The sequence below is a fragment of the Lepidochelys olivacea genome, assembly GCF_965140295.1.
Source record: "Lepidochelys olivacea isolate rLepOli2 genome assembly, chromosome: 1".
Lineage (NCBI taxonomy): Eukaryota > Metazoa > Chordata > Testudines > Cheloniidae > Lepidochelys > Lepidochelys olivacea.
The window spans coordinates 331530831-331557154 of record NC_140411.1 but is presented as its reverse complement, the minus strand read 5'-3'; the positions used below and the strand labels follow the sequence as shown (position 1 = coordinate 331557154).

The following is a 26324-nucleotide window of genomic DNA, read 5'->3' as shown; positions in this document are numbered from 1 at the left end:
TTCATTAGGCCACGCTGTCTATAGCTGTTTAGGCTTTGTTAGCCATGGAATATGAGAGGATTAGTCACCATTCTTGGTACCAAATATGTATTCATATCTTGGCTGGTTGGGGAAACTGTTAATGTCTTTCAAAAAAGACAAAGGTAATACAACTGTGGTTTAGGAAAGGACTAATAATTGCCGTATTTGTTATTTATATTGTGCCCTTTTCATCTGAAGGGAACCCAAGACTCCTTGCAAAAAAAATAGAGAGAGAAAGCACTTTTTGCACCACTCTAGACATGCACAGTGAACACTGGAGATGCTTAACAACACACAAGAAAGCTATACAAGTTTAGAACAAGGCAAGATGGTCTTATCCATTTGAAACTATAGTGAGAATTGAGAGTACAGCTTTCTAAAATGGAATTTTCTCAGAATAGGAGTATAACTTATTTTCAGGAAAAAATGGTGATATTATCTTGGAATCCCTAATGACTACAAGTGCTCAGAACATGAAACAGTCCAATCTCCCCTAATAATAAATCCGTAATGACTCAGAGGCCAGAGTATCAACTAGTGAATCACTTCTTCCTGTAGCACCTAGGTATTCCTTAGTGATATCCCATCCAAATACAGACCTGGGCTGACACTACCCTTGTAAGATCAAACACAAAGTAGTGTAGCTATAGGTAGGAAAAAGAGAACAGATAATGAGCTGATAGAATGAATTGTTTGGCATTGTAATTTAGGTTCTTGAGGAAAAAGTGAAGATACCAGTGAAGTGGAGCTGAAAAATGAAGATTAAGAAGAAAGGAAACTCATACATATGTCAAAATTAGTTTACAGAAGTTGTTAAGAGGTGATGTTGCTTAAGATATCAGAGCAAGTAGGAAAAGGGAGGATACTAACTAGAAAGCTGACTGAGCTAAAAAGAAAAGCAGAAAGAGAGAAGCCTTCAGGAATTGCTTTAAAAAGTTGGAGAACTGAAATGATGAAAGAATTTGACTGTCATTTATACTGTCTGGGGAAATGAGATGCCTCCATATTGAATTCTGACAGCAGTATACCCACTCCACAGAAAACGGAGAAGGAATATCAGAGCCAACAAAATACTAAGTCTCCAGATGAAGATGTGAACAAGCAAGTGTTTGTGCTACACAGCTCCATAACTGAATGCAGGCAAGGCACCTTGAGGGAAGATGGAAAGGGAAATTAATGTGGATTCAGGAAAGGACATAGAATTTCTGACCAGATAACTCTCACTAAGGGAGACAAGTACACAATGCTAGTGCATAGGAAAGATCTGTTGATTTATTTTATCTTTGGAGAGTTGGGACCTTTGGCCCAGCTGAATGTTTATGCTAAGCCAGCGTTGAACCTTCAGCTCTGTTTGTAATTCTACATTCACCTTTCCATTTTTTTTTCAATTTTAACATTTAAGTAGAATAAATAAGACTCTGTGGAAGAGTATTTGGCTATTGATTCTTGAGTTCTTATCACAATACTCCGAGAGAACTTTTCTTTTTATTAAGCTATCACAAGTGAACTAGAACATTCTTTCCCATTGGTGAGATGTCAAAAGTTCTTAAGCATCAACATCAGTGAGGAAGCACTTCATGTTGTAACAGGGTGGCTTGGCCTGTTGCTTAAGGGCTAGGGCCTGCAGTTAGCCAACCCTGATTTCTAAGGAGGCACACCTGAACAAGGATCACCTGTTTCCTCTGTAAAGGGCTGCAGAAAGCTGCAGAGACTAGGGGATGCTCAGAGAGAGACAAGCAGAGAGTCAGTCCCTGTTGGGAGCAAGTAGCCTCCAGCAGGCAACCCTGCATTTTTCAGGGAAGAAGCTCCAGTCAGGGAAGGATTGCAAGGCCCCCCTAGCAAGAATATTTGAAGCAGAAACTTTATGGAGATTTGAGACCTTTTATTTTGAGATTTTATTATGTTAAGAAATCCAGTCCCAGGAATGGGTGTTGCTGAACTTAAGAAGAGTTAGTGTTTGGAGCTTTTAAGAAGCCCCTTGAAGGGGGAAACTGAGGCAGGCTGCCTGCCAAGTGACTTCAGGACATGAGGGGGCAATGGGGAGGTAGCTGGCCCATTGACATGCATGAATTAACAAGCACTGAAGAATCCTAACATAGCAAGGAACAGAGCAAATGGCTAATGAAATAGTTTATACTCAAAAACATTTAAAGCACAAAATAATCAATGATCATGAATCTGAAGTTTTCTGATGTGGCCAAGATGAAAAAAATAATGTTCTTGTGAAAATGGGAGGAACTAAGTCTTGTGTAAACTCAGATGTATATTTGCTGACCAAAATCCCCCAACTATGAACTATGGGCCTGATACAGCTCCCACTGAATTCAATTGACTTTCGATCACGCTCTGTATCCTGAGAGAAACAAATGTGATTTAGTGATTAGAGGAAGGCACTAGGAATGAAAAAAATCCTGTGTTGTATTATAGACTCTAGTTCTTACTTGCTATGTGACCTTGGGCAAGTGACTTAATTTTGTTGTGTGTTCAGGTGACCGATCCATTAAATGGGAGAAATACCTATGTGAGGAGAGTTTAATTATGATTTATGAATTGGTTTCAAGTCCTCCAATGAAATACCAATTGCTAAGTTATGTGGTTTTAGATACAATTTTAGCAGTATTGCTGATCCCAACCATTCAAAAATCATGAATCAGGTGCCCCCAAATTCATGAGATTGACTTAAAAATAACAAAATAAAAGAAAACACGTGGGCTTGCGGTTTTTTTGCCTTCTGTTTTTTGAGCCTTTTCAATGCACATGGGTGCTGTTTCAAGCTTTTCTCTGCAACCATGGGGATGAGAAACGTCCTTTTTTTTATGAAAGCTGAGAGATCCAGTCACCTGACTGCAGCAGCCAGCGCATTAATGCATTGAATATTGCGAGGCTCACAAGAAAACTGTGGAAGTTGGCAACGCTATTTTATGGTTTTTTGCCTGAAGAGGTCATTATGGTCTTATGTGTTTGAATTAGTGACACTGCTTCTTTTGTGCCTTCAAACCAATTTTCTCTACACATGAAACATCTGAATGGACCATTCCAGCAGAAAATCCAAAAGTAGACTTTACTCACATGTGTATTCATTAACTTGCATCAATCAGAATTAATCTCCTGGGTAAGGGTTTGCAGGATTCTGTCCAGTTGTTGTTTCTGTTCTTTTTCATAAAATAAGAGGAAAAGAAAACAACATTTAGGCCAAAATTTACAGAGCTGATGCCCAAAGATTGATTATTCAGGTGCTTAAATAAGTGCCTATCTATGGATTAAATAAGAGTTTCAGCTAACCAGGGTTCTATTAAATGGGTATTCTGCAGTAATTGTGACTGAGCTTCTGTAATCTAGTAGCTCAATTTTCTTCTCAATAACATAGTGAGAGATTCATTGCAAGTCTTTCCCTGCCATTTGGGGTCTTCTCTGTTTCTGCCACAGCTGAGAGGATTTTCCTTATTTATTTCATTTGTTGTTTGTGATTTTATTTATTTACATAGATGTGTTGAAAAGAAATGCATATAGAAAGTCTTATGGCCTATTGTGTTCATAAATCCTGTGGCCATTAAGGCCCTTTATGTCAATAAAAGATTTACTATTGAATGTCCATTTAAGCGCCAAGTCTAGAGACTGGAGACCTTCTAGTCATGTTCACCCATAGACTGAAGAATGTCCAACTGTGCTATGGCTCAATAGCCATTGTAGCTAACATGGTAATAAGACAGATATCAAGGAGCCTTCAATTATACATTTATATAGTAGACATGGATGCAGTAGAAAGTAGCTACTAAAAAAAAATGTTCTGATGTATCATTTCAGTGATGTAGGGAATGTATGAAGTAATCCCCAAATACTCCTTGACAGGTAGCGTCTCACATCCTCCCATTCAAGTAATAATAGCCCCTTTGGAATAGTTATGAACTTGGTGGTAAAACAAATACAATACATTGCTACAGAGAGATCATGCCTTTGACTTTTTTACTTTATCTTTTGTAAAGATTGCAACCAAACAGAGACAAGTATGCAAACAAGGATGTATTGACAGAATAAGCCCAAGAATCAGCACATGCATGTTTTACGTGCAGGTTCATATCTGAGCTTGTAGTATACTATAAAATCTTTACACACTTTGCATAACGTCTGTAAGTAAAAGGTAACTACCAAATATTCAATGATCTCTTGTTCCTTTTTAATTGATGCACTTTTTCACAGAACTCCAATTGAAAGACTCCATCTTTTTATGGTTGAAAGTTTGAGCCTCAATTTAGCAAAACACTTTAGAATTACTTTAGTCTAACCCTGTTCAACAAAGCATGTAAGCATATGCTTACGTCTCATTGAAGCCACTGGGCTGTTAAAGTCAATGGACATAATCACATGTTTAATGTTCGGCACGTGCTTAAGCATCAGTTATCTCAAATTTGTACATCACAGGGATGGACTGTATCTAATGGCAGATATTTGGCTAAGAAGATCCAGTTGGTAAAATAATTTGTATAGCTGCTGTTACTATTCTGTGTTCTTATCAGTTTCTTCCATTATCATATTGACCTGAATATTAGTAAAGACACATTCAACTTTGTATTAGTTTTTGGGAAGGTATTAAGCAAACAAAACCCCCCAAAATATTTTGAGCATCTTCAAACACTTGGTCAAATTTTCATATGTGAGCTCCTAAATTGTACCTGACATATCCATCCTTGCAAGAGTACTTGTATTTATAGCTGCCTGTTTTGTGCTCCCCAAAACTGATTTGTGTGTGACAAACAGCCTTATAGGCAAATCATTACCCAGTTTGTTCAAACAAATGATGGTTTTGTGTTCATTAGGAAACATGACCTTCCACAGGGGCAAATAACATGGTCCATGATGTGTGCTGCAAAATCCAGGTGCAGTTGGATGAGTTAAGAGACAGTTTCATCTGAAGTTCATATTCTTCACAAGTTTTAAGTCAAACCTGTTGTTGTTTTAATAAAGATTTGATTTTCACTTTTAAATATTTATTTCAATATTTTCCTTTGTGAAATATTGAAGGAAACAATCAGGTGAGAAGTGTGATATGAAATGGATCAATAAAAATGATGCAGAATGGATAGAAATACATTACCAGTGTAGCTAACTCTAATGATCTTATATTACCGTTAAAGAACTGTACATTAATGCCCTGGTAGTTTGTATTCCACAGGACATTAAAGTTTCTGGAGAATATCACTACACTTTTCCACAGAAACTCTGTTTTCATCCTGTGATATTCTTTACAATATTTTCATTGTCATCAACGCAGACCAGACAGTGAGACATCAATGGTTATAAATCCCATGATTATAAGGTTTTCATTCTTAGATCAGAGATATATGTTGCTCTGGGTCAGCTGTTCCTGACCAAGGTTTTATATATAATGAAATGAGAGGGATGGATGGACATCATATATAGAATGTATTGGTGACCTGTGCTAATAAAACAAGATAATCATTGATAATGTAAGTAGAGGAGGATATGATTTTATTCATGCTGAATTTTAAGGAATGCAAGGAAGAAAATGGCAATAGTTTTATTCAGTAGTAACAAACATCTGATTTAGTTTATGTAATTTCTAAATGTTTTAAATACCAGGCCATGTACCATTAGGAAAACAGATGTGATCTAGTGGTTAGAGGAAGGGACTAGGAGTGGGGGAAAAAAATCCTGTGTTGTAGTCTAGGTGAACTTTAATATTTTCATCTTCCATTTTATTTAATTTATTTTGTTTGAGCACCAAAGGGCCCCAACCAGGGATTATGGTCCCTTTGCACTAAGCATTGTTCTTGAAAAAACAATGGGAGCTCTCTGTCCCAAAGAGCTCCCAGTGTAGGCTGCAACAGGTGGAAACAAAACAAATCAGTAAGGAGGGTGGGAGGAGAGAGGTGCAGGATGAGAGGGTGGTCAGACAAGGATAGCCTGACATAAACTTGATGAAAACCTGTTTTACCATCATCCCAAGTTAACAGAGCAGCTTCAGTGAGGTGGTGAGAGGTAATGAAAGACCTTAAAGTGAAGAGAAGAAGGTGTTTTGACCCTAGTTTGTGGGGCACTAGGAATAGGGGACCAATCTGATTATCCATGAAAGTTAGTGGTAGAGCCTTTCTCCATGCCTGTAGGTGTGCACACACTCATGGATTTATGGATTCTCTAACACAACTCTCTCCAGCACATCCCCCGCCCCAAAAACACGAAGTGAATCCCAAACTTGGCAGTATACATTGCTTGAAAGACTGGGGAAAAACAGTGTTTACAAAGACTTAACTCCACACAGTAAAAGAGAACTATTACCTCAATTGTAAAATGAGGCATAAAATCTTATCAAATGATGGCAAAGATGGTGATCCAAACAATGTCAGCTCTTCAGAAAGAAAAGGCATTTTACGGTGTGCTAGGTGGCATCAAATGTATATACTGTATAATGGTACACTGCAGACAGCAAAAATTTGAGGTAGCTGCAGTCACTACATTAATAATATGAATATGCCAAGATCCCAAAAAGCATCATCTACACAAAAATGTTGTCCCTGGCAAAACAAAATTATTAGGTTTTATGGTATTTGAACAAAACTGCAGCAGGAAAACACATGGACACCCTGAAAATGGAAAACCAACCAACCAACCACATTTAACTGAAATATATAGAGGGAGAGTTTTGCCCTGAGAGTAATGAACATATGGCTTTTACTGCCCCAGGAGGTCTTAATAGAACCCACTCTAAGCGGGATTCAAGAAAAATATGGAGCTGGGATTGAAGGACTATCTGTGTACAAGTAAAATTAGATGCTTAACCATGGTGATTCATACTCAGATGCATAAGTTTGGAATGATCACAAGCTTTGAGGCACAGAAGATGTTTTCCCTCATCAGTTATTGGTAAGAGCTATAGGATTTTTAAGTTTCTCTGGAGCAGTGATCACCCATTAAGTAGGCATAGTCCCACACAATCATTTTCCTGTGACTTCAGGGAATGACCGTTGCTGCACCTTGCTCATTTCCTTGCTCATTATATGTATCTGGTTCTGGTTAGTGGCAATCAAATATGTATTTTATTTGTTCATGAAACAATCATGTCTGTGTGTAGCATACTTTGGGCCATATTTACATCAGCTTCTGCCACTAAATACAGTGGTTCAGCTTACTGGTAGGAAGTCCATTAGGGGAAGAATTTGCAGTGGCACATGGTACCACTCTCCTGCCAGTGGGGAGCACCATTGTTGCCCAACAGTTGAGCAGGCATGGCCTGAAAGGGGGCATGAACAGAGAAGTTAAAGCACTAATTCAATACCACCCCTCTGTGGAGCTGTATGGAGGCCCCTGTGGAAGTTCATCAGAGGAAAACCTGAGGGACAATACTAGCACTGGCTGTAAATTTCATTTGAAGAAATTAAAACAAATTGTAATTAAACCATAAAATAAATCAAGAGATTGCCTCACAGATGTTATTAAAGACAATCAGTGCATAGACTTATGTTGTTATCCCCATTTGTACTTTAATGTTGATTGGCTTTTTATACATGCTGTGTTTGTCTGACTTCAAACAGAGTCACTAAAGAATTACAGAACATTCTCAATATTTTTTTAATTGATTTATGAATGTCTTTTATAGGAAAGGATTCTAAAATGCTGCACAGGGCCCACTTTAACAAGCACTAGAGTGCAGCTGCCTCTGAGATAGAATGTGACAGTTATTGAATAACCTACAATATTCCTCAATGCTTTAGGCAGGAAAATAAAGATTATTGTTTGTAACTGTCACTGCATGAGGAACATAAGTAGGCAGAAGATATTACAATGATTCAGTTTGAATTTGGCCAGGTCTCCAGCACTAAGACCAGCATTCTTCTACAATGTACCATTGGGCTTTAAGTACTACAAGTGGTCAGGGCATTTGTTTTATATTTTAGCCAAAAGTTGCTATCTCTAGCAGTAGTGTCCCCAGTTACCATCTGGGCTGTTGATTCCATTCGAACTCAGAAAGATGAGCTACTTACTGAATCACCAGTACTGCTTTGCTCAGCACCAGGACTTCTATTTGTCTGTGTCCCATCAAAGCGGTGACCAACTTTCTGGGTGGCCTGGCTGTCCTGTTACTGTGGTGTCTGTTCTAAAATAGTAGAAATTACTTTTAAATTTCTCTGGGCAGTTTTCCATAAATTGGTTTGGTGTGGGTGTAAATTTGTCATTTTCACAATAGACTAAATTCTAAGTGGTGCTGAACACCTGCAACTCCCTCTGAAGCCCATGCGATTTACAGGTGACCAGCACCTATCAGGGCATGGCCAGCTGCAGATGTCTTGGGTACATGTGGGTGTATTTCAGTACTACATGTTCAGCCTACTACCTGGTCTTAACTCCAGCAAAATCATTGTAAATTGCTTGGCTGTCCAGAGTGTCATGAGTGCCCTTGACAAGGAGGTTCAGTTCCTCCCCGTTGCATCAAGTTATCAGGGTATCTTAATCCATTTTGAGGTAAGTAGGAATAAAAACAGTACTGAAAAGGTGCTCATTGAGAGTCTGTACCACTTTCCCTTTAAAATAAGTTTGGATGGATCAAGGATCAAATTGGTCTGCTGATTTCTACATTAATGAAATACTAGTGGTGCCTTCAAATTGGTAGTGACCCTTACACTGAAGATATTGTGGAATTATGGTTTAAATTGTCTTTTGTTTAAATTATCTCCAAATTGGATTTAATTAATCCTTACTGGCTCCAACTGGAAATCTCTAAGAAATAAACATATACCACTTAATGAAGTGACAGTAGCAGAATGAGCTGCTCTACAGGTGATTCATTACTATATGGATCCACAGACCATTCCCCACTTGAGAACAGAGTTGTAGGAATTATGGCAAATTCTTTAACCCTGAGATAGCAGCAACATGGGTGGAGTAATTCTTTTGATCCTATTTGACCTGCAGCGGGAGGATACCTTCCCCCTCATCCTCTGAAGAGATTCCCCCAGTACACAGCCCAACTGCTTAGAAAAGATCTGGGGTTAAATTCACAACAAAACCTTCTACCATGGCATGCCTTTCTTTACATGAAAATAATGTCAGGATGCATGAGACGGAGATGGACTGAAGTAGTCTCCATGGAGTAGCTCTGCAGCTGATAATGAAGATTCCTCATCCTCACATCTGTCCTGCACCAAAACACACATGGAGCTGTGGATTTCACCCTATATATGTGAGACCCTAGAATGTCACTAAGACTTCCACCCAAGTAAGGCTAGCAGAATATCAGATTTGAGGTCATCTTTGTGGGTATGAAATGGAAACATTTCCCCACGTCATTACCATGCTTTGATTCATAGAAGTCAAGGTCAGACGGAACCACTGTGATCATGTTGTCTGACATCCTGTATAATATGGGCCACAGAACTTAACAAAAATAATTTCTCTTTGAACTAGAGTGTATATTTTAGAAAAAATACAATCTTGATTTAAAAATTGAGAACATTAGGGATTTATTATCATGAAGGAAGGCTCACAATGTAGCCTTTATTGTTTTTCTATGGATATCCATTACCAGTGGATAGCTTATGATTACTCTAATGTTTAAGGGTGATAATGCACTTTGTTCCAATATAGTTATAGAATTATTTTTATTATTATTTAATTATAATTATATATTATAGAGAATTATAATTATTTCTGCCAGAATGCTTGTACACTGTTCTCTGTGAAAAAAATATTCTTAGTACCTTATTAAAGAATAAATAAAATTGAATTGCAGAAGTCAGCTTTGAATTAAAATATTTGCATTCGTAAAGAGAGAAAACTGTATTTAATTAGCTGAATTTACATTTTGGTAATAAATAGGGACGAATGGTTTTAAAATCATTTCTTTCATTCAGAGTAGTGTAAGTATTATATATGTATGTGTATGTATGCAGATTTCTTTCAGACATTTAGAATCTAATATCATGCCTACTGAAATCAGTGGCAAAACTCCTATTGGCTTCATTTGAGCAGGATCTGGGTCTATGGTACTGTATCTTATATGGCCTGAAACTGGGAACTTTTCAATGAGACCGAATCAATAGATTTTTCTTGCACTAGTTAAACAATAAAATGCAGCTAACATATGTGGAATGTGCACCTTTATGTGGGATGGAGAGTAGGAAAATATGATGGGTATGGCAACACAGGGGACCTATTGATAGCAAAAGCAGTAAGTCTGTTCTATGCTCTCTCCTTGATATCAGGGTATGGTGGAAGCTCCTCTGTTTTAACAGCATGCAATCAGGGAACCTTTTGTCTGAGAGAATAGAGCTGGGAAACAGGTGTGTTTCACAGCATGCTGCCCTTGGGTCCAGGTAGATGAAGCAGCAGTAATCCATCCACCCTGTGCCTTACTAACCCCATACAAGGGGTTTTGCTGTTAGTAAGAATTGAATAGGGATCTAGGCACCTTCTCTTTTGTCTTTGGCCTCTAGGACTGTCTCAAGATCCACATGCTCAAAGCATCAAACTTGGTGCCTGTTTCACAATGTAAGCAGATGGAGTGCCCACCTTGCTCTGAACCGAACCCACATATACTCTATCTATAGTACATACTTACCCACTAATCTGGTAACTTAAAAAACAGCAAAAAAAAATTAAACTTCAACCTAAGTGTGCTTACTAAACTTGGCCTTTCCTAGAAGTTCCCAGCAGAGACACTTTATCCTGGATCCAGTTTCCCAAAGCACTGTCCACAATCTGATATCTAGGGTAGAGTAGACAAGACCCACCTGTCACGAGTCATTAGGTATGTGAGTATATTCCTGCCACCATGATACACACGCCCTTGTGACAGAGTGTTGAAGAAATACTAAAAGATGAATGTACAAATGACACAAGTCTGATGATATAATAGTATCCCAACTGTAAATTTATTTATTATTTATGTATTATTATTTAAAATTATTTATTTTATAACTGAGATCAGGGCCGGCTCTAGGTTTTTTGCCGCCCCAAGCAAAAACATTTTTGGCTGCCCCCCATTTTTGGCTTTTACACAAGTTTGCACTATGCAATGGGTTTTTTTTTGTTTTGTTTGTTTTTGGGTTTTTTTTTTTTTGACTGTTTACAATTTTAAAAAAATGAAAACAGAGAATTTGTAGTTAGTGAAATAAAACAATTTCCTACTACTATATTCATTTAATTTTAACAAAATCACAATTACAAACAATTTGGGTTCAACTATATATTGTAATGAAAAATGTTAGTGTCTTCCAATGCACCCAGTTTCTCATAAATTAAAAGAATTTATGTGAACTGAATTTTTCTGGTTTTTATACTTGCTTAGTCTTTTAATAATTCAGTGAAACCTAAATTTTTTGCAATGTTACTTTCAATTGAAAATAATTCGAATCCTGATCAAACGATTTTGAGACATGGTGGACCTCAATTTTTTAGTTTTGAGAAACTGCGCTCACCAGAAGCCACTGATAATGTTAAATGAATGCGTAATGCTATAGCAGTGTTTGGAGTGAGGTGCTCTGGTCTGTACATCCCGCCAATGGGCCCCCAGCCTGATCTCAGACCTGGCCCCATCCCGGCAGAGGGGACAGTAACCGACAGAGCGGCTAGGGGGCGGGTCTGCTGCGGGGAGGGGGGTGGACCAGGGGCACCTGCCCAGCACTGAGCTGCCTGGGGCAGCAGGTCCCTTCCTGGCCGTGGGTCCTGCCCCGATCCTGGGCTCCGCTCCGCTAGGCTCCGGCTTCTCCGCCGCTTGTGATACGTGCGGCGGAGGGCCAGGGCAGGGACCTCCCCCAGGCCGGGAACCCCTACCTGAGCCCACCGCCCCGCCCCACGCAGGGGATAATTGGTTGATTGAGCGGGGCTAGGGGGAAAAGAAAGGATGGCTGGAATGCCGCCCCTGGAAATGTGCCACCCCAAGCATGTGCTTGCTTTGCTGATGCGTAAAGCCGGTCCTGACTGAGATGTTTTAAGGGAATATTGTTTAGGAGAAAAGAAGTCAAGCGTACCTACACCCTCTTGGGTAGGGATGGTCTCTTTATCTGTGTCTGTACAGCTACCAATGGCATATTAACGCCTAGGCCGACAAATTTGCAGGGGTAGCAAATTTATAATAGCAGCCAGAGGCTGCTTCCCCCGGTGCCGGTTTGCGCCCCCCTCTCCTGCCCCAAATCCACCCTTTCCCGCCCCCTCCCTGCCCCTATTGGTCCCCTTCCCCAAATCCCCGCCCCAGCCCCTTTTCCTCTCCTGAGCGCGCCACGTTTCCCCCACTTTCCCGCCTCCTTCACGAAGCTGTTTCGCGCACAAACACTGGCAGGGAGCGAGGAGAAGCAGGACCCAGCAGCGCGCTCAGGGGAGGAGACGGAGTCAGAGCGGAGGTGAGCTGCAGGGCGGCAATTATTTCTGGGCCTAGGGGCAGCAAAATCATTAATCCGCCACTGACAGCTCCCAGAATTAACAGGGCATTAATCCTTATTGGAGCTCCATATGTGCTATTGTAATATAAATGATTATTAATAATAATACGTACTGAGGGGCAAGAAGAAAAGTAATTTTAATGTAGTCTGGATGCATTGTGTGACTTAACACTACAGCTTACTAGTTAAAATATAAGCAAAATGCTTGATATAACCTAAACTACTTAGTCATTTACATTTGATTTTTTAGGGGGCAGGGCTTGCCAGCCTGAATAACGATATGCCTTATTTGACATGTCATAATGATACTGTCATAGAATGTATACACTATGATTATATGAGTTAGTAACCAAGGAAACAAAATTGGTATTGTACTGCTATCCTCCAGGACATCTGTAATTAAGGGTCTGTCAGCTTTTCTGTAAAAGATCTTCAGTTATTTCAGGACTTGCAATTTGTCTGTAAAACTTTGCTGTACAGACTGAAACTTAACATACGGTACAAGATGAGAGAGAACAAATGTATCAAGTTTGATGTTCATTTCTTTGGCTGTGGAAGTGCAGTGCAGCAAAGTAGATGTGTGATGCTTGTTGATGCTCCTATTAATATGACATTTTGACATGTGCTTGCCTGTCCATAATGAGAAATAATAGCTTTGGAAAATAACATCAGCATTTCAAATTCTGCTGTTAGTTGTGCTAAAGACATTGAGTATGAAGGATGCTCAGAATTTTACAGGTTTGGAACCCTTTTAGGTGCGTCTGTAAGGAGATTGTTGACTTGTGCATGATCTTACTGACAACTAAAGTCAAAATTTATTACTCAGATTTTTGAAATGGAGTGTGAGCAAAAATGTGTATGTAATTTGCACATAATTTGGCATGTGCTCTTACCATGATCATATGTGCGATAGCATTGATTATGCATGTTAAATGTGTGGTGTTTCTTCACTCATGCACAATCTAAAATTGGTGCCTTAGTTTTATGGCCTCTTTTAGGCCATGGCAGTCTGGTTTTTTGCAGTGTGCAACATGAGCAACCACACACTGACATTACAGTTTAAAATAATGATTTAACTCCTCCTTCAAATAAAGTCTCCAGCACTTGACAACTTCATGGTGTTACTGTTAGTTTAAAAAAAGCCCATATTGTAAGTTACAAATAGTTTTCTGGGACCCATAAATAAAATATTGAATAAATGTACTCATATTAAAAAGTCTTGGAACACCATTTTTTCCTTGGTGGTAGGACATAGAGATATTTTTTAATTTGCAGCAGTGTGTAGAGTCAGTGGTAAGAAATGTCAAGTGCATGCAAAGCGTTTCTCAGGCCTTTCAGTATAATGCTTGACATCTGAGCCATTCCATTGATCAAATGTGATAGTTGCAGAGAAGGCTTCACAAAGGAGGAAAATAAAATGCAGCATTTTGTGAAGGTATTCACTTGGTTTTAGGGAAGAAATGGTTTGTTCTCTGATGTTTGCAATAAGTGAAAATGGTACCTAGTTAGCGGACACCTAAAAATCCAAAAGTCTTGTTCCTATGATGTCTTCCAGAGCATCGCCTGAAATGTGCTGAACACCTTCAACTCTCATTTAAGTAGGAAATGGTTACAAAACTTTATTTTCCCAGTATTTAGAATGATGAGATCACAGTTCTTGAGACATGTGCAAATGGAATTTGTTATACATCCAAAGAAAACAAAATAGTCTGTCATGATCAGGATCCTCTGATTATCAACATAAGGAAATAGTTTTGACTTGTCATACATAAAACTTTCCTGAGCCTTTTATCAACTTGTTCTTAAACCTACACATGTTGTAACAGAACCCTTTTTTAAAATCGCATTTAAACAGTGTAACCTGTTGTGAGCTTTCCTCTCCAATGATTGGCTGTGTTGGATTGGATGCAAGTTATGCATCCGGAACCAAAGGCTAGGGTATGCAACAGAATCAAGGTCAATTATTGCAGGCAGCAGAGACCAGCAAAAGAAGATGATTGTTATTGCAGCGCATCACAAAATAAAGGTGTGGACACTTTAATTTTTTCTTTCTTACACATTTTTACAGTTGTAGAAAATGTTGTAAACATAAAAACTGTGTACAAATTGTTTGTGGGGGGAAAAAAATACCACCCATTGTCGTCATCACACAGGAATCAGTGCTTTTAATACAATAATGTTTTAGTGGGCCTTAAAAATGGGAATTAGACCCTGCTAGAAATTGTTCATTGAGTAATTACAGGTGCGTCCTTGTTTCCATCTTGTCTCTGTGTTCCAATGTATTTTAGATTTTCTTCTTCATAGGATATGTCTACACTACAAAATTAGGTCGAATTTATAGAAGTCAGTTTTTTAGAAATCGGTTTTATATATTTGAGTGTGTGGCCCCACAGAAAATGCTCTAAGTGCATTAAGTGCATTAACTCAGCGGAGCGCTTCCACAGTACCAAGGCTAGAGTCGACTTCCGGAGTGTTGCACTGTGGGTAGCTATCCCACAGTTCCCACAGTCTCCGCTGCCCATTGGAATTCTGGGTTGAGATCCCAATGCCTGAAGGGGCTAAAACATTGTTGCGGGTGGTTCTGGGTACATATTGTCAGGCCCCCGTTCCCTCCCTCCCTCCCTCCGTGAAAGCAAGGGCAGACAATCGTTTTGCGCCTTTTTTCCTGAGCTACCTGTGCAGACGCCATACCACGGCAAGCATGGAGCCCGCTCAGCTCACTGTCACCGTATGTCTCCTGGGTGCTGGCAGACGTGGTACTGCGTTGCTACACAGCAGCAGCAACCCATTGCCTTGTGGCAGCAATAGGACTGGTAGCCGTCATCGTCATGTCCGAGGTGCTCCTGGTCGCCTGTGTGAGGTCGATCAGGAGCGCCTGGGCAGGCATGGGCGCAGGGACTAAATTTGGAGTGACTTGATCAAGTCATTCTCTTTAGTCCTGCAGTCAGTCCTATTGAACCATCTTATGGTGAGCAGGCAGGTGATACGGATTGCTAGCAGTCCTATTGTACCATCATCTGCCGAGCAGCCGTGAGATGTGGATGGCATGCAGTCCTTCTGCACTGTCTGCTGCCAGCCAAAGATGTAAAAGATAGATGGAGTGTATCAAAACAAGAAATAGCCCAGATTTGTTTTGTACTCATTTGCAAACCCCCCTCCAGCCCCCATCTAGGGAACTCATTCCTCTAGGTCACACTGCAGTCACTCACAGAGAAGGTGCAGCGAGGTAAATCTAGCCATGTATCAATCAGAGGCCAGACTAACCTCCTTGTTCTAATAAGAACAATAACTTAGGTGCACCATTTCTTATTGGAACCCTCCGTGAAGTCCTGCCTGAAATACTCCTTGATGTAAAGCACCCCCTTTGTTGACTTTAGCTCCCTGTAAGCCGTGTTGTCAGTTGCCCCTCCCTGCGACAGAGCAACGGCAAACAATCGTGCATCTGAGTTGGGAGTGCTGTCCAGAGCAGTCAAAATGGAGCACTCTGGGATAGCTCCCGGAGGCCAATACCGTCAAATTGTGTCCACAGTACCCCAAATTTGACCGAGCAAGGCCGATTTAAGCGCTAATCCACTTATCAGGGGTGGAGTAAGGAAATCAATTTTAAGAGCCCTTTAAGTCAAAATAAAGGGCTTCATCGTGTGGACAGGTGCAGATTTACATCGATTTAACGCTGCTAAATTCAACCTAAAGTCCTAGTGTAGACCAGGGCATAGTAACATCCCTACTAGCAACCTGGAGGACAATGATCTTTCTCCTTTGGACATCTGTCAGAGAAAATTGCTCAACAACTGTAATAACAGTGAGGAAGAAATCACTCCACTGTTACCCCCAGCCCTCATTTAGTACACAGAAAATGTCACCATTCATGAAGACCTGTTCTTCAGATTTCTGAACTTGAAAGCTGTCTAATTGGCCCCATTTGGAAACTTTACAGCGCAACTGGAGCAATCTTAAATTCTGTACGGTAATGATTTCAATTTAGGAGTAATTTGAAAATCACCTCTTTGGAAAAACCTAACAACAACATTTATATTTCTCCACATATTTCACTGTTTTCAAGGAAGAAAATAAAAGACAAGTGGTCACTGTTTAGCTTGGCGGCTAGACTCTCTGCTCCATTCAGCGGTGTTTCGGGAACAGGTTTATGATGTGAGCTTTTCCAAAGCAAGTTATGACATTAATTAGTTTTCTCCTCTGTACTGAAAGTAACCAAGTAGCACATTTTCGGTGTCTGAAAAAGCCAATTCAAGATCCAGTGGCTGGAAGCTGAAGTTAGAAAAATTCAGCTTGGAAATAAGATGTTACTATTTAACAGTGAGAGCAATTAACCATTAGAACAACTGACCAGGGAAGTGATAAATTTGTCTTTACTTGGAGTCCTTAAATCAAGATTGGATGCCTTTTGAAAGGAAACAGTCTAGTTCAATTACAAGTTATTGTCTTTATAGTGCTATGTTACAGAGGAGGGAGAATAATTCCCTCCTCTGCAGGTGAAATTCAATAGCCTGTATTACATAGAAGGTCAGATAAGATAATCATACTGGTTCCCTGTGGCATTAAAATCTCTGGGCTAATTTTTGAAAGTGATAAATAATTTTGGGTGCCTCCCTGTTTGGATTCCCACCATGAAGGGGCCTGATTTTCAGAAAATGCTGAGTACCTGCTCTCTAAATATTGGGTCCCATTATTGTGTATGAAGCACCCCAAATCACAAGCTACTTTTGAAAAGTTGAAGCTGTGATTTTGATTTAGCTTTAAACAGTAAGAAGTTTGGGGGAGAACTGAAGTCAACCCAGCTTGTAAATATTTCAACGCTGTGGTGGTAGATGACCCGCATATACACCAGTAAGGGTTTAGGAACTTCAGTGGTTGCAATCAGCCCCAACTTGCTATCCCTGTGAGGTTCAGTGCATAATGGAGAGGCACTCAGAAGCAAGTAGACCTCGGTCTCAAAGTTCACAGACTGGGGGCCCTGTAGCACTAACTTGCCTATGGATTGCACATACCCCCACCCAAACCCTCTGAGGAAGGTGGGCTGGGGAGATTTTCTTTGTTGAAATTCCCCCAGGATTAAGCCTTGACCTTTTGCTCACACTGAGGAATGGGACCTGAGACTGCCTGCAGGGCCTGAGAGACTGCTTCCCTTTCCCTTACAGTAGGAAGCTGTTTTAGGGAAGTATTTTTCTTTTGTTATGACTGCTTCGTATCCCCCGAAAAGTGGGGGGGACTGACTAAACAGCACAATCAGAGGGCTGCAGCCCATACTCCTGAACCACACCACAGATTTGTCACCGCCCAGAGAATGACATAAGAGGTAAGTAAAATGCCCGCTGTCACCCTCAGGGAGTGACCTTGAGGTGTTAACCTTCAACAATGGCAAAAATGTTTACAGGGTACGTAACAGTCAAGGCAGTTGAATTTATAGATGGTCTAAATTAGTTCTCACTGACTAAATAATATATTTTAATCAATTTTAACCCCCTTTATTTTTCTTTATTTTCCTTCTTTTAATGTCAGCTCTGATTTATGATATTTATCCATCAGGCAGGAAAGAAAAGATTTGCTACTCTGTCATTTTCTTTTCAGGACTCTTGAAAGAGTGGTACGTAAGCAAAGCTTCTTATTGTGAAAGCAAATGTTGGTGATTTCCATGTAGCTTTCATGTAGCAAGCACTAGGCAACTGTTTTGTAATAAAAAGACAAAAAATTAGAATGGTAAAACAAGAAATGGACAAAACTACTCCAGATACTGTTTATTGGCGCCCACTGCGTATGTAGGTAGTTCCTAGAAATGTAAGTTGTATTTTCATAAGTCTACAATTTTACCTTATCCAAAGTGGAAGCAGACTGCTCACATAGTAAATTGACAGGGTTGTCAGGGCTTATTTAAGCTAGGAGCAGGAGAAAGCTGACAGGTGCTAAGGAACACTCAGGTTAGACAAAGACATCTGCTAGAGATGTCAGTAATACAAAGATAACTGTGTCTCCAGCAAAACAGAGGGCAGAAATTACAACTGAACTGGAAGTGGGATGGATTGACACTACAGAGGTACATTCTAGGAAAGGAACAAGATATCAGATAAAGGAGTTGGGAAAGAAAGACATACAAAAATAAAAACAGTACGTGACTATAGTAACAATGCAAGAAACTTACAAGCATGTCTAAAGCCTTGTGTACACTAAACATGTTAGGCAGTTCTCCAAGTTTTGGTGCTGCACTGGTATATCTCCACTTGGGCTGGCAAAAGTGGTAGCATTTTTACCACGAGGTCATCCAGAACTCACCAAAATGGGCAAAAACAGGTGAAGTAAAATGCCTGACAATAGAAGAGGATCTTGATTAAAATAAGCATTCCTGAAAATATGGAATGACAAAAATCCAAGAGCTGCTTAATACCTGGCTATAAACTATACAGGAGGGACAGATTAGATTGTAGAGGTAGGGAGGTAGCATTGTAGTTAAGAGTTTCCATGAACTCTAATGACACATTTCTGAGTGGAAAAGAAAACCCATGTCATTAGAACACACGTATTCTGGCCAGGGAAAGGATATTGGGTATGTCTACAGTTCGAGCTGGAGGTATAATTTCCAGCTCAAGGAGACATACCCATGTTAGTTTTGACAAAGCTAGTGCACTAAAAACAGAGTGTGGCTGTGGCAGCACAAGTGGTTGGAAGGTCTAACCATCCTGATCCAAGATGCTAGGTACATACTCAGGCCAACTAGCCCCTCCCACCACTCATATTGCTGCAGCTATATTCTATTCTTAGCACAGTAGCTCAATCAGAGCTAGCATGGGTATGTCTCCTTGAGCTGAAAATTACACAGCAAGTAACTATAGCCAAACAACTAAGGAATAGTGACCACAGTGGAATGAAGCAGGAGGATGCATCCATTACATTTGATATTATAGACGGAATAGAAAGTTTGTCATCTGTAACAAAGGATGTGAGGCAGTGTCTGCTAAAATGAAACATTTTCAAATCAACAGGCCTGGGTAAATCACACCCAAAAGTCTTAAAGCTTCAGGATTGTTTGAACCATTAATAAAAAGAAAAGGGGTACTTGTGGCACCTTAGAGACTAACAAATTTATTTGAGCATAAGCTTTATGAAGTGAACTGTAGCTCATGAAAGCTTATGCTCAAATAAATTTGTTAGTCTCTAAGGTGCCACAAGTACTCCTTTTCTTTTTGCGGATGCAGACTAACACGGCTGCTACTCTGAAACCTGAACCATTAATGTTAACTTTTAACAAATCTTGGAAAACTGGAGAAATTCCAAAGGGTTGGAGAACTGCCAATGTAGTTCCAATATTTTACAAGTGTAAAACTGATAATCAAATGAGCTACAGACCTGATGTTGATCCTGGGTAAAACAATGGAACAGTTAATTTTGGACTCTATCATATAAACCTGTTGTCTTTTTTGACAGATCTGGCTGATAAAGGCAACTGTGCTGATATATTGTATGCTTGTTTCTCCAAAGCTTTTGCCTTAGCACCATGTGATATTTTGATTTAAAAAAACAACAACTTTTACTGCATATAACTAACAGGGCACACATTAGATAGATTAAAAGCTGGCTCACTGACAGATCTCAAAATGTAGCTATTAATGGGGAAATATGAATGAGTGGAGTGGTTTGTAGCAGGTCCTCCTTGAATCGTTTTTTAATATTTTTAGCAAGTATTTAAATGATGGTGTAAAATCTTGCTGGCAAAGATTGCAGTGACACAGAGATTGGTGGGATAGCAAATAATGAGGAGGACAGGTTATTGTTAAGGTAACTGAATCACCTTATTAAATGATTACAATCCAACAAAATTTGTTTGAGTGCCACTAAATCCATGGTTATAGTTCTGGGAACCAAGAATGCAGCTTATACCTACAAGATTGGGGAGACTGCCTTGGAAAGCAGTGATTCAGAGAAGGACTTAGGGGTCATCGTAGTTAATCACCTCAGCATGAACCCTCAAGTGAATGTGTCAAGAAGAGGCTTATGTGACCTCAGATGTATAAAAAGGAGAATATCAAGTCGAAGTAGAAAAGCGATTTTGCCCACGTTCGCTGCACTTATAAGACCGTTACTAGAATAGTATGCCCAGTTTTGGTGACCGCACTTCAAAAAGGATGTGAAAAATATCTGAGAAAGTTCAAAGCAGAACCATAAAAATGATTCAGGGGCTAAAGACAACCCTTACAATGGGAAGCTTAATGAACTCAACTAATTCAGCTCATTGAAGCCAAGGTTGAGAGGTGATTTGCTCACTATGTTTAGGTACTTACACATGGAAAAGAGATTTGATAATGGGGCTTTTCAACCTTGTTGACAAAGGCATATCAAGGTCCAATGGCTGGAAGCTGAAGTTAGATAAATTCAACCTTGAAATAAGACATAATTTCCTAGTTGTGAGGGTAATTAAATACTGGAACAGCTTTTCAGGGAAGATAGTGGACTCAACATGGCTTGAGTCTTTCCAGTGAAATTTAGGTATATTTTTAAAAGACATGCATTAATCCAGTTTCTAAGAGAAATTCTATGGCCTGTGGGGGGAAGGAGTCATGCTAGATGGTCATAGAGATCCTTTCTGGCTTTGGATGCTGTGACTCTGAGTCCCCCTGTTCAGGGGCTATGGGGAGAATGGAATTGTCTGCAGTGCCCTTAACATGCTTATAACACTTGGAGATCTGTATTCAGATGTGGCTATAATCAAATCTTGAAAGTTTCAGGATTTCAGCTAATTGTCTGCAGGGGTCACAAAGAATCCCCCCCCCCCCCCGGCCCATGCATAATTAGCCAGATATATTCTGGGGTTTTTTTCTACTGCGAAACAACAGAGATTGGCCACAGCTGGAGATGGGACACCAGCCAGTTAAAAACCTGCGGCTGGCCTATGCTAGCTGACTCAAGCTCGCAGGGCTCTGACTAAGGGACTGTTTAATTGTGATGTAGACATTGAAGCTTGGGCTGGATCCCAGGCTCTGGGACTCTGCATGGTGGGAGGGTCCCAGAGGGTCAAGCCTGAACATCTATACACTTCAATTACACAGCCTGTGATCTGGTGCTTGGGATAGATTATTGAGAGTGCCACCTTCAGGGCAGACTCCAAGAAATAGGGCAGACAATCCCTAAAGCTGGTGGTTTACTCTATAATTAGATTCACTAAGCCAGTAACAAAAGAGCTTCTGCAGTACCACACTGGTCAACCAAAAGCCAAACACAGTCCCCTTTTGGCATTCCAGCCCTTGGCTTCCATCCAGGCAACCCAATCGAATATAGTGAGAGGTTGTTAAAAACCCATTTCACCATATGTGAGGTTCTGTCTAATCCCAAAGGATCAGACACTTACTCCTCGGTCAATGTGAATCTCAGATCTTACCCAAATATCACGCTGTCGGCCAATCCTTAGTAAACTAACTGAAGATTTATTACTAAAAGAAAAGAGAGTTAAAATGGTTAATAGATCATATACATACAAATAATTGCAACATCCTTAAATCAGGTTTGTTGCAGTGATGGAATAGACTGCTAGCTTGTCTCTCTGGTAACTTCCAAAGGATTGGATGGCCCTCAGTGCATAGTTCACGATGTTCCTTTTAGTTGTAAATCCACAGTTCAGAGAATGGAAGCAGGAAAAAGGCAAAATGGAGATGTTCCAACTGCAATTTATATTCTCTGCCATGTGCATGGAAATTTACTGTCCCAAACAAAGCCCACAGCCCCTGCATGTGCAGAGTTACTGGCCCAAGATAGAGTTCAGGGTCACATGAGCTTATTACATGCTCCTCCTACATGGTTTGCTGAATCACAGGGAGTAGCCATTGGCTCCTGGGTGTCTGAGGCAGCCTCAGGAAGAGCTATCTGGATGGGATGAGTTTCTTCAATGGCCCATTGTGAGAGTGGAGCATCCTTGATGGGTCATCAACACATAGCTGTCTGGCCCTAATGCAAATCTATCTGAGCGGCTGTCAACATACAACACATGTTTTACATACACATATAGCCAATATTCATAACTTTAGATACAAAGATGATACACAGATTTAATCAGAATAATCATGTGTAGTAAATCATAACTTTTCCATTGATATATTACATGGCATACTTTGTACAAGACTTATGGAAACTGTGTAACCATGGTAACAACAGTGATATAAATGGTCATCTTTAATCATACAGCATCACACAGCCGCTTAGTCCAAGCCTGATGAGCCCAAGTCAGCTGGCACAGGCCAGCTGTGAGTTTTTAACTGCATACCCTCAACCCCCTCCTCTCAGAGCTGAGAGCAGCATGATCACTGAAACTCTATGTTACAAGAGGAGAAGGATTTGTAAGGCGCAATAGACATGGATTCCCTGTGAGTTTTTGGGCCAGGCTGTCTTCTGGGTCCTTAGTCTCCTCATTCATACGAGGGCACTCCTTTCAATCTGCCACGAATCCCACCCGACCAAGGGAGAAGATTGCAGTGGGTTTCTTCCTGTGTAGGTGCATGCTGTATTTGAAGTAGTTTGAACCTTCCCATGATGTTTCGTTCAGAAGTGGATGGTATGTTTTTTGAAAACATTTTGCCTTTGCTCCTTAATTGTATGACTAATAGATTGCTAGGTAGACTTTAATGGGCCAAATTCTCCCCTCAGCTACCATTGTGCAGACCCATTCAGAGATGTTATTGCATGGGTACTGTTCTGGAAGTTATATATCTTTCCTCTTTGCTTGTTATCACTTTAACATAAAAATTCAGAACCAAAAGCAACCCATATGCATGGTGTGATGTTGCACTCCATATGTTTTATGGAAATATGCTTATGAGTGTGAAAATGATGCAACTGGAATATGCTTTATGCAAGGGTCTCTTGTAGGGTATCATAACAAAGGTTATAACCTACTGAATATATTCCTCCTATTTGTATGCATGTATCATTCTTGTATCTGAAGCTAGAAATATGAAGTATAACTCGGAGGTCCTATTGTAATTAAGCAAAGTGTGGGCCATTAATGATGGTTTAGAATCTTGATGTCTCCCATTGACAAGGACACTTGGTTTTAAATAGTTTATTTACCTGCAAGCCTCCCTGTGTACGTGTGGGCCAACCCAGGAAGAATGGAGACTAGGGGTCTTACAGTGACATGTAACCACGTCACATGCTCCTGGAATCCATCTTAATCCTTGTACTTTTCCATTGATGGGGTGGGGACAAGCACAGACAAAATATTCCCGCCTTGTGCAAAAGCTATAAAAGGGTGTGGAGCAGGACAAAAGGGGCTGCCAGTCATGAGAAAACCCCTGCTTACCACCAGAAATGTCTGCTGGATCTAACAAAGACTGTACCCGGGAAAGGATTGGGCCCAGCCTAGGAAGGAGTCTAGTCTGTGAAAAAAGCTTATTGGAACATCTCTGAGGGTGAGATATTACCTGTAATCAGTTTCTTAAAGTATGAGGCTTAGACTTGCATGCTTTATTTTGTTGGGTGACTTACTTTGTTCTGTCTGTTGTTATTTGAAACCACTTATAGCCTACTTTTTATACTTAATAAAATCACTTTTGTTTATTAATAAACCCAGAGTAAGTGATTAATACCTGGGGGCGTGAACAGCTGTGCACATCTCGCTATCAGTGTTATAGACGACAGACAATTTATGAATTTACCCTATATAAGCTTTATACAGAGTAAAACAGATTTATTTAGGGTTCAGGTTCCCAGAAAGGCTGAACACTGAATGCTGGGAAAGTCTCTGTTAACTGAGAAGCCCCTGGGCTGAGTGAATATCAGTTACAGTGAACTGCAGAGAGGCGTGGCCCAACCTCTGGGCTCTGCTGGAGCTGACTGGAGTATCTAACTCAGCAAGACAGGAGTGGAGGGGCACCTGTTCTGGCAGGAGGGTTGTTCTCAGTAGTATCCCAGCTCATCAAGTGACACTCTCGAGGGGAATCTCTGTGACCGAACCTGTCACACATGGTATGGCTAGCTAACAGTATTTTTAGGATAATTGTAATTTCTGAAGCAATTCTTCACGTAAGTGGTTGTTTTCTAGAAAGTAGAATTGCATATTTGCATATCCCTTTTCTAAGGCCTCTGAAATTTCAAGTGTTTTCAGTTGCAAAAACGTTCCCTTGATTAACCTGAAGTCAGACCTAGCTAGAAAGGTACGAGATGAATAATTCCTTTGTAACTAAACCTGGTACCATTGTCTTGCTTTTTTTTTCTTGATTGAACGTAAGAGTATCTAATCAGCAGACAATTTGCAGCTTTTGGCTTTTTTCTTTCATTTGCAAAATAACTTAAAGAATGCAGACCAATGTCTAATGTTCTTGATGGAACTTGAGGGAATCTGGGACGGAGCATTGCCAAAATTACTGTACAGAAAGAAGTGTGGTAGAAAGAAGCTGTGTATGGAGTGACTGAGGAGAAAATCCCAATTTTGAGTAAACAGTGAATAGATTAGATATTGGATCAAATGAGACCTCCATTGATGTGAATGGAGTTACCCCAGGGGAGCATACGATCATTGTTGCTGTTGAACATTTATTTTTTTATGTCTGTAAAATATACAGTATTAAAGTAAAGGTCACAAACTTATCCATGTCCATTTTATTTGTTTAATTTAATCATATTTAATCTGTCAAATCCTGGAGATTCTTAGTAGCCACAAATAGAACATAAAATGAGCTATTTCACAAAAATGCTGTCTTTCAAAATGTTCACTTTGGGGTTAGACTGCAATCTGTTAAAAAGGGAAACCCTTCCAAAACTGTCAGAACAGATCGTGCGGACATTTGACAGACGCAGAATATTTCCTTAAGAGGAAATGGCCTGAGGACTTGATGTTAATTTTGATTAATTTTTTGCTCACCCAAATGGTTTGCCAGTGCTACAGAACCTTTGAAACTGTTTGTTTCTATGTTGTAAACTGCTTCTTGTCCTTTACTGTAGCTCCTGGTAACTGATGCGCAGAGACTGCTTGTAAATGTATGCTTTAAAAATGCAATTTAAAAAAGATTAAGATATAGCAAAATGTTTGGGGACAGCAAAGAATGTCTGTTGGGGAGAAAATGAGGACATTTTCTTTGGAATATTGTACATGAAGTGATTTAATAGTATTTAAGGACAGTGATCCATGTTCACTATCATGATTTTTCCTGTAATGATCATTACTCTTTTCTCCTTTCATTATATAGGGTAAATGGTATCAAATGCTACATCCTTAAAAGTTCTTCATTTGATGCCTGTATGATTTTCCTGTTTATATACAAGATAATGTGGACCAAAATATGTGCTGATTTACCTACACAAAGTCATGGAAGTCAGTTATTTCCATAGGATTGTATGAGACATAAGCTGGTTCAGAATTTTCCTGATAGTTATGACAGTAAATTTAACATAGCTTTTAATGTGGTCTGGTTAAAAATTCTAAGCCTTATTTTTTTGGCTTCTGCATGACACCAGTTTAACTCTATTACCATGAGTGGAGTTACTGGTGCACTTGATTTACGCTATGGTAACCAAGGACAATAAGGTCCATTTTGTCTGTCCTCTGAGATTTGGTGTGTTTGCTTTAAAATATACAGAAACTTCATGTTAAACATTACATGCTCAAAGTGTTCTCAATAGTGTGAATAAGACCTTCTGCTCTCCCCACTCCATCATCCGCTGTTCCTGTAGCCACCCAGATACAACTTCTCTACTGGCTTCACCCCTCTCTACATTTCCTAAAGCCTGCAGGTGAGGCTCCCTGCTTTGACAGGCTTCAGTGCTCATTCAAAAAAAATGGAAAATTCATGAAAAAAACAGACTTAATTATAAAGGATATGTTTGAAAGCTGTTTCAATGGAGTCCAGCTGACATCCAGACATTAATAATATTACACTTCCTTTACAAAAAGTTTACTCCTTTAAAAAATGTCAAATA

At 39.9% G+C, this 26324-nt stretch overlaps 1 protein-coding gene across 7 annotated transcripts in view; it reads left to right on the top strand.

The window, feature by feature from the left end:
• MAGI2 (membrane associated guanylate kinase, WW and PDZ domain containing 2) overlaps positions 1-26324 on the top strand; it is a 1196373-nt gene that overhangs the window by 366097 nt on the left and 803952 nt on the right. The window lies entirely within an intron of this gene.